The sequence below is a fragment of the Petaurus breviceps genome, unplaced genomic scaffold (assembly GCF_028583685.1).
Source record: "Petaurus breviceps papuanus isolate PSGF00001 unplaced genomic scaffold, PetGlider_PUasm1.0 174, whole genome shotgun sequence".
Lineage (NCBI taxonomy): Eukaryota > Metazoa > Chordata > Mammalia > Diprotodontia > Petauridae > Petaurus > Petaurus breviceps.
The window spans coordinates 69106050-69116300 of NW_027185761.1; positions in this window are offsets into that span (position 1 = coordinate 69106050).

The window sequence follows — 10251 nt, forward strand, 5'->3', positions numbered from 1 at the left end:
TTCCTTCCTTCCTTCCTTCCTTCCTTCCTTCCTTCCTTCCTTCCTTCTTTCCTCTCTTTTCCCTTCTCTTTCTTTCTCAACTCTAATATCTATCATCTATCTATCTATCTTCTAGGATGAGTCTGACATAGTTAAACTACAAAGATGGGTATTGTTGGGAAGCAAAGATCGAAAACTTGTCCACCCGGAAAAGTTTTGGCAGAGAATTTTTGCTTTGTTAGTTCAGAGGGAGGAATGAATTGATCCTTAGAGGGAAAAAGTGAAGCAGCTCAAAGTTCTCCCTGTTGCATAAGTGGTCAAGAGCAAGAATGCTTGATGTGAGCTTTTGTGCTTTGGCAGCAATTCTGACCCTTACAACTTGAATATCATGGAAGCCATATGGTATCAATAACACCAACCAAGCATGGCCAGGACTTCTGAAGCTGTTTCCTTGCAGAATTTCGTTTTGGATCCCCTTTCTCCCAAGTTTCCAATGTATGCTCATTCTGGGCTCTGGCTATCTGCTTGGTCCTCTTGATGACCCGCACGGCTGTGTAGCTCTATTAGGATGTGCTCTAGTGCCTGGAACATCCCTCAGAGCAGCCAAAATTCCTTCTTTATGACTGACTGATTTGCAAATTGTACTGCTGTGCACCAGATCTTTTAAAAATATTATTTTGAGGTCTCCAGTGTTTCTCAGGCCATTTGCTGCCAACTCTAGCCTTGAGACCTGTGCAACAATTTTTCCATAGACTCTTTCCTCTTCACACATCCCCTTGACCTGGGCTAGTATCACAGTATTAGTTCTCAAGGATCTGATTTTGCTCTGGGATGTAAGAGATAACAATTTATTTATTTATTTCAATTTACTTTCACAAGCCTACAGTTCTGACTTAACTAACTTATCACTGTGTATTCATTTTATATATACTATGTGTATATATCACTGTCTACATATACATATATCACTGACATATCTCTTTTGTATATTTCCCCTTCCTTCTCTCCTTCTTTCCTTCCTCCTTTCCTCCCTCCCTTTCTTTTTTCCTTTATGCATGTACATGTGTTTACATATATTGCTATCTTATGTCTATTTTGGCAATAACATATGTATGTATGTATAGGTTGCTTCCCCAGCTACATTGTAAGCTTCTAGACAGCAGGGACCATTTCACCTTTGTCTTTGTTCATTGCCTGGAACCGAACAGTCATTTGGACAATGTTGAGTGGAGACTTCTCAAGTATGGCACCATATTAATTCATGTTTCTATAAGCCTTTGAAGTTTGTGGTGCACTTCCCTCACTCTAGCCCTAAGAGGTAGGTGGTAAAACTTACCACCTTGCTGTGTGATCTGCTGCAGATGGCAGTGCCAGGGCTGTGATCAAATACACATTCACTGGGAGCCTCTGTGTGAGCATTGTGCTGGGGTGGGAGAGACACAGAATTTTTTTGATATGGGGAAGAAATACCCTCTGCCAGTATAGACTGGCTCCTTCTCTGTATCTGAAAGTCTCAGAGAAATGCTCATAGCTTTTAGAGATTATGATTGCTCTGTGTCACAAGACTCCAACCCAGGCCTTCCTGGTTCCATGGCCCCCTGCCTTTCTTGTAGTAGATAACTGTTGCCTTGTATATAGTGACTTGCATACATCATCTCCCAATCAGCATGTAAGGAATGTGCTATGTGTTTTACCCTGATTTTGCAGATGATAGAACTGAGGCTGGGCCACAGCTAGTAAGTATTTTTTTTTCTTTTTGAGGGGGGAAGGCAGGGCAATTGATGTTAAGTGACTTGCCCAAGGTCATACAGCTATTAGGTGTTAAGTGTTTGAGGCTGCATTTGAACTCAGGTCGTCCTGACTCCAGGGCTGGTACTCTATTCACTGCTCCACCTAGCGGCCCCTACAGCTAGTAACTATAAAACAGCATTTGGACTGAGGTCTTCCTGTTTCTAAGGCCAGCAGACTATCTACTGATCCAATGGACAAGACTGTTGTGATCTGGAACAGTCTGGTTTTTTTCTTTGGCCTTTGTCTCTGGCAGGGTGTCTCTATCCATAGCATCACATTTCTGGACTCTGTTGTACAGAGAATCTTTCAAGGTAGAAGCTCTCTACTCTTTGGCTAATTAGACTTTCCATATTAGTGACTTTACAAGTGGGAGCCAGTGGGGGAAACAGAGCAAGTACCTTCCCCTCCCTCTGAAATACCAGTTCCTCATACTTCTCCCAAAGCTGTTCTAAAGCCTGTAGGGAGGACAGAGCCAGGAGGGCTCCACTCATCCAATGGACCAGAACTTGGAGTAGAAAACAATGACTCCCAGGGTCTCTGTGAACCTCCTGTTCCTCAGTTGACCCAAAGACTCTATGCCCAAGGCCTGTCCAATTCTGGAAATGTTGGCTGCCACCTTGACTTAGGGATGGGTGAGTCCTCATTTGAGGAGGGTGTCATCTGCTTCTCTAGCTTTTGGGGAAGCATGTATGCTAGCCAAGAATCCTTCTCTTATCTATTTTGTATCCACTTGAGTTTGTCTTTTCTTCCCCAATGGAATGGAAGCTCCTTGAGGGTAGGGTCTGTTCCACTTTGTTGTCTTCTTGTCAGGATCTTGCCCAGTGCCTGGTGTTTCACCGATGCTTATTGATTGTCATCTGTCTTCCCTGCCTCTTGCTAAACCACAGAGTCTTCTTTTAGAAAGACCAGATTCTATGGTTCTTTCAGCATGGACTGCCTCTTCTAAGTAGTCTGTGAATTCCCCATGTTAAGACCCAGCAAAGGACCCAGTGAAGACATAAGATCCTTCCTGTTCTATAATCCTAATTCATTAAACCCCTCTTAAAAAAAAATGCTTTCTTGGTGCTCTTGCCCCGCTCTCAGTGAGTCTCCCCTTGTAACCAAGAGAAAGTGAGCACAACCGACTGAACGACCTCTTCTTGATAGTGTATTCAGTATTCTGCATCCGTAAGTCCCCTCCTCTCAGTGAGAGGCCAAGGTCATTCATTGGAATTGCTCGGTATTGCGATTCCTTCTTATTTTCCCCAAATGAGGAAAGACCTCAGGGCTAACTGTCCTAAAGGAGTTCTACAGCTCAGAGCTGCTACCTCGCTTGGTCTGCATGTCAGGTTTTATTGGGTGCCCATTGTCTGCTCTGTCCCTCCTGTGCTTTTTCCCTTCTTCTTGCCATTCCAAACTCAGCTTCTCTGATTTTTAACTACTTTAGCAAAACCCTGCAGATGCTATTTCCCATCCATACAGTGCCACTTGTGGTAACTCCTGCCTTGGCCTCAAGAGCCTGCCCCTGTTTGGAAGGCCTAAGGAGGGTCACAAATTGCTAGAATGAAGGCAGCAAGAGGCCTGAAGTGCCTAATGCTACATGGATGGACTGCAGAAAAGAGCTTTACTGAGAAGCATAAATTCCATTGTCTGGTCTGAATGCTACTGCTACTACTACAAATCCTAGCTTATATTTGTGCGGTGTTTGAGATCAGTAAGGTCCCACTTTCCCCAAACAACCATGCAAAGTTTTTAAAAATAATTGTTCATGGTGAATGAAATGGTGACAGAGGTGAAATGACTTGCCCAGGGTCACACAGCAGATATTTGAGAAGCGACTCCAACTCTAGGCTTCTGACTTCAGTTCTTGGGCTCACCCCACACTGACTTCAAGTGGCAGCAATGTGGTGGAGGAGAGGAAGATGCTGAATTTGGAGAGAAAGGACCTGGGTTCCTATTCTTATTCTGTTACTTATGTGACCCTGGACAAGTCACACCAATTTTCAGTGCCTCAATTTCCCCACCTATAAAATGAGGGGATTAGAATTGATAACCTTGAGGTCCCTTGCACCTTTTCATCTACAGTTCTAGCTAAACCAAATGTCCTCTAGAACAGGGACAACTTGAGTCACATTTTATGTGGGAAGCTCCCATGCCCTTCATTCATATGGTAACCCATCTCCCCTTCTGACTTCAGGTTAGACAATATGGCTGGGATTGTTTTCACCTTTGCCCCTGTTCCCATCCCCATGTAATGTGGTCTCAAGAAACAAAAGAAAAGGGGAGAGTTTAGAATGTAGGTATACGGTCCAAACTTGGTCTGACCACAAATTGGCTGGATCAATGTTTTGTGTGGTGACCTGGCCTTGAATCTTTTCCCTCACCTCAATCCCTGCCTGAGGAACCCCACCCAGGACAATTCAACAAACAGCTAGGAAGAAAGCCTTTCTTCCTCCTTGATGGCCTTTCAGTGGGGGTGAGATGGATGCTGGGTATACTTGTTTTTCTGGGTGTTGGGACATCATTGTAATTTTTTTCCCTCTGTGACAAAATGTAGGCATAGTGACAAAGGTAACTAGTTAGCCAGAGATTAGATGGATGGAGATGGGTACCAAAACCCACAACCTTTAATAGTTGTGAAGCTTCCTGAATGGGTACGAGTGAGCTGGGAGATTCTAAACCAGTGAGGGATGGGGCAGGGGTGGGGCTCAAGATTGAGAGTTGGGATTCTTTCTTGGGAGCCTTCTGAGGTCAGCTTGCACTGACATGGGTCCAACAAAGTCATATAACTGAGGGAGTTGTTCAGGGCCATTTGGTGGAGGGTGAATAGCCCTGCCCTCCCCACCCCCTTTCCCCATTACTCTCTTGGTTGTCTGTGATCCTTTATTTCTGCACACTCCTCTCTTTCCAAGAGCCCCTTGGAAATGGATCCAGTAAAATAATCTTGTGGTCAGAAGGGCTTGGTTTGGAGCAGGGATAAGGAAAGAAAGAGAAATCAGGCCAGGATCTGCCACCGAGATATAGTGGCCATGGCCGAAGGAAAGGGAAACAGGCCTTGGCTTCTAGCAGGGATAGCCCCAGGGGATGCCGCAGGATTGGGGACCACAGAGGGCAGGAAGAGGCCTAGTACTTCAAGTCTGTGGTTAGAAACCAGTGAAACTTAGCCAGCAGTGAAAGGGGAGAACTCTAGGTCAAGGGCAGGTTTCCTCCCATCAGTTTCAAGAAGGAGTTGATGTCTCTTGCTTTTATTATCTGACAGTTGGAAAAAGATGCCTCATAAAATGTATCTTTGGTTGGGGTTATCAAATACCATATTTACTTTTCAATCTCTCTCCCTCCACCAATTATAAAAAAACTTTTTTTTTTAAGCAATTGGGGTTAAGTAACTTGCTCAAGGTTACACGGCCAGTTATTTTGTGTGGGTGTTAAGTATCTGAGGCTGAAACCGATCCCGGGTCTCCCGACTCCAGGGCTGGTGCTCTTACTCACTGTGCCACCTGGCCACCTCTATACAAAACTTTTGGTTGAAATCTGGCTACTAAATTTCCATCTTCCTTGTTGCCAATCAACTTTCTTGGAAACTAATCAGAGGGCGGCTTCTCTCTGTACTTACCCTTAAGTGCTTCACTGATGACCCTGCCAGGCCTCATTCAGGGCTAGTCCCTTTTAGGGGCTCATCATTTGAGTGCTCCTGGCTTCTAGCTCACAAGGAAGAAAATGGAGGAGGTCAGCCCCACTTCAGGTGCCTGAAGGAAAAGACACTGGGAAGATATGAGAGAAGTAGTCAGTCTCCATGCTGTCCCTAATTCCAGCTTCTACTCTAGAGACTTTGGTGGGTTCACCCTTGGGTGAGATCCAGGACCCTTTCTATTGGTTGAGCTGAGTCACCTCATTGCCAGTGGGAGAACCTCTTCATTCTGTATTGTCTGGTATATATCTTTCCATGTATATATTCTTGGATTTCTGTTTTGCTGCGATTTAGATGAATGGATTTCTTTGACATTTGCGATGTTTGTTCCTTGTGGAACTGGTATTAGATGGGGAAGGTGTCAAACCTTGGATATAGAGCTTGAAGGCACTCCTTCCCCCAAGAAATGAAAAAGTAATCAATTGTTGTTCAATCATTCCAGTTGTGTCTGACTTTTTGTGATCTGATTTGGGATTTTCCTGGCAAAGATACTAGAGTGGTTTTCCATTTTCTTCTCCAGCTCATTTTATAGATGAGGAAACTAAGGCCAAAAGGGTTAAGTGACTTGCCCAGAGTCACACAGCTAGTAAGTGTCTGAGGCCCGATATGAACTCAGGTCTTTCTAACTCCAGGCCCAGTTCTCTCCTTGCTGTGCCAACTAGCTCCCCAAAGGATTCAAAAGCTGGCTCAAAAGTGATCATATCCCTTAAATGATAAATATTTGAGGGAGTAGATTAGATAGATATATTGCTAGCCCTGTTTTTCTGAAGAGAACAGAGTGATTCTGGCTCCAACATCCTAATTCCCCTCCTGGTAGGAATGAAGGCTTACCTTGGAGAAGGATGGGAGAAGAGGTTAGATTCTGCTTCTCTTCAAACCATACACAAGGACAGCATTCTCTCCTTACCCATGAAGTCCTCTCTACATTTGTGGAGACCATTTCTCTTCCTTACACTTATGAGATAATGTAAAACATTTCTACATTAGCAATGTTCTGAGAAAAAAAAGCAATAAAAACAAAGAAAAAATAGACTTCAGTCTGCACTTGGAATTCATCAGCTCTCTCTCTGGAGGTAGATGGCATTTTTCATCAAGAGGCATTTGGAATCCTCTTAGGTAATTTTGTTAATCAGAGTTGCTAAGTCTTTTGAGACCAATTGTCTTCAATATGCTATTAGTGTGTGTGCTGTTCTAGTTCTGCTCACTTCACTTTGTATCAGTTCACGTAAATCTTCCCAAGTTTTCTGAAACCATCCTGTTCATTGTTTCTTACAGCACAGTAGTATTCCATCACAACCATATACCACAACTTGTTCAGTCATTCTCCAATTGATGGACATCCCCTCGGTTCCCAATTCTTTACCACCACAAAAAGAGTTACTATAAATATTTTTGTATATATGTATTCCTTTTCACTTTTCTTCAGTCTCTTTGGGATACAGACCTAATAGTGGTATAGTAGCGGGCATGGTGGACAGCTATCGTTCAAGGTGGTGCATTACTACTGCCCATCCCCACAGGGTCTTTTTTTGTTTTGTTTTGTTTTCCCACAGGGTCATTTTAGAGGTGGATGGAACCCTGGAGGTTGTTTAAATCCAAATGATTTTGTAAAGGAGGAAACTGAGTCACAGAAAGGTAAAGCAAATTGTCTAAAATTATATAGGAGGTAAGTCATAGAGCCAGATTAGAACCTGAGTTCTCTAATTTCAAATTTAGCACCTTCAGTCACCATCATACTGCTTCTTGAATTAGTTAAGAGAGGTGGGGGGTATGGAATATCCATCCTTGTTAGTATAAAATGACCAAAGAAACCAAAACCAGTTGAGATATGGGGATCAATGACCTCCTCCCTGGAATGAGTTTGGTATTTCCTTCAGGATAATTTATAATTTTCCATGTGGTTCAAGAGAAATATGAGCATTGCTTTTCAAAAGACTGGTTATGAATTCAAAATCAGCTTTTTGTCTGCATGGGGAGGTGATGCCTTCTGAGCACCATTGCTGACTGGCAGGGTTACCACACCCCTTTTTATTGACCTACAGCTCAGGGGCTAACCTGGGAAGTGTGCAGCCTCCTTCCTTTGCTTCTTTATAGAAACAGGTAGTGCATTCACCATGGACTTTCCAAATTGTTCTGAGTTTGGGCAGTTTCTCTCTGTACTTGGCTTTGGGTGTTTGAATGGCTACTCTGCCAAACCTTATTCAAAGGCAGGCTGTTTCATGTGATGGGTTCTCTTCAGTGTGGAGCCTTTTACGAGCACCAGCCTGTCACTGAGGAATCCAAAGCCATTTATGACGATGATCATATAGCTTGAAATGCCTCCATTTCTAAGAGAGCCTTAACCTTTAGGTGGTAAGGGGTGAAGACAGCTCCCTTAACCCTAGAATTCTGGGGTAGCCAAACAGTCTCTGGGCATGAAAAGGCAACATAATTGTAGGTCCTTGGAATCTGGTTCTTGTAGTTACGGTCACTACCTTTGTCCCAAATAAGTAACAATGACCACCCGCCATAGCATCATGCTGGTACCTAACAGCTTCATCTCCTGGTAACATTCTGGAAAGTATTTTTTTTTAAAGCAATCAGGATTAAGTAACTTGCTCAAGGTTACACGGCCAGTTATTTCTGGGTATGGTGCTAAGTATCTGAGCCCGGATTTGATCCAGGTCATCCCAACACTGGAGCCGGTGCTCTTACTCGCTGAACCACCTGGCCACCCCTAAGCAATTGGGGTTACGTAACTTGTGTTTCTGGGTGGGTGCAAAGTGTCTGAGCCTGGGATTCGATCTCCAGGTCTTCTCAACACTGGAGCCAGTGCTCTTACTCACTGTGCTACCTGGCTGCCCCCTGGAAAGTATTTTTTAAAGGGAAAGATTGTTTTGGAAAGTCTGGGATTAGCTGCCCAGTGAGGGGCTTAAGTTGCTAAAGATCCTGGGAGTTATATTTCTTCCTATATTGGGAACAAGGAAAGCTACCATGAGATCTGTACAGAGGGTGGTGTTTTCTGCTACAATGGGCATTTTAATATCTCTCTGGAGATGCATGCAGGAGAAACAGTTAGAGAGCATGGCCAAAGGAACAGTGTCAGAGGATGGAGGATGTTTCCCAGGAGACCGATTCTGAGCTGGGTAGCAGCTGCTCTTTCCTTTCCCTGGCTTGCAGCTAAGGTTATTAAGAGAATCTAGCACGGAATGACTGAATTACAGCTAAGCAGAGGTGCACAGGAATAATGATGAATTTATTCCATGTCCTATTTTATTGCAATAAGAAAGGAGTGGCATGGTTCATCACTAAGTGTTACTCTTATTAAATTTTGCTTACTGATTAGAGGCAGTTAGGTGTTAAAGTGAATACAGTGCTAAGCTAACAGTCAGGAAGATGTGAATTCAAATTCAGTCTCAAACACTCACTAGGCATCAAAACATTTAATCTCTGGCTCAATTTCTTCAGCTATAAAAAGGGAATCACCATGACATTTCTTTCCCAGAGTTATTGTAAGGATGAGATCATATTCATAAAGGACTTTGCACACCTTAAAGCACTGTACAAAAATGAAATGGTTATTTGCATTTTTAAAACAATGGATATTAGATAAAGAATTTGAATTGCATCATGAGTTGATGTTTTTGCTGTAGAGTGTGGTAATGGTGAGTGAAACCTGTGAATAACTGATTATGCCAAATATCATTGATTATGCCAATACCAACCAGGTCAAGAGCTCACCTTCGTGGCTTGGCAATCGATGGGCTGACTGAGGTCTTGGAACATTTTATGAATGCTCTTCACAACCCATGTTTTTAAGCTTTCTAGTTTTGGGGAGAAAGGAAACCATGTGGAACTGGGACCTCTAGACTAAAACTCTATTCAAGTTAATTTCATTTTCTCCAAGGACATAGGCCACTTCCACCTCTGTATTTTTCTCCATTCCCCATCTCACCTCCAGAAGAAAGAAGGGGAACAAAGTCCTCAAGAAAAAGTCATGTCTTAAGCCTGTCCCAATGGGTAGAAGCAGGCATGATCAAGTCCCCCTATTCTCTTTCCCTCTCTCATAAAGAGGGTGAAAAATCATTCCTCATTCAAACTGCCCTCCACAGAGACCTCTGCTGGGCATCTAAGGAATGGTTTAATGAACACTTAGAAAGCAAGGCAATGATCATGAAGAGCTACAATGTCTTCCTCAATAATAAGTAATGACATAATAAATGCGTCACCTTTTTTTTTTGACAGGGTTCTCAGTTCATAGATTAGGGGCATATGGTAGATTTCACCAAAATATTTGGTATTTGATCTTGTGGTCAACATGGAAAGATGTGGGCTACCTGATGGAGAACAGAGTAAGGCTGCATGATCAGATCCAGAAGGCAGTTACTAGTATATGGCTATCTATGTTTACTCTATAGTCAGCACTGCGCATGTGCAACTTTCAATGCTGTGTTTTGGCATCTGTCCTGGTGCTTGTACTGTTTATTGAATGAATGAATGAACTTAGACAAAGGTATACATGACATTATTATCCAATTTGCAGAAAACACAAGGAGAGGGAACATGTTGGATGGGAGTTAGGTTCCAAAGAGATATTGATAGGTTAGTTAAATCTAATGATAAATGTGAGTTCTCCAATTAACCTGAGAAGATGATAGAGCTTGTAATATATTTTGGAGCTACACAAAGGGGACTTCTCTATCATGGTCAACACTTCCAATGGTACTCTGCTGAGAGGACACTGATAAATACTCTGAGTAGGAGTGCCTCTGAAATGATTAATTGGGTGGAAGGAGGTTGGACCCTCACTAGAAGAGTAGCATCAATGAAATCAA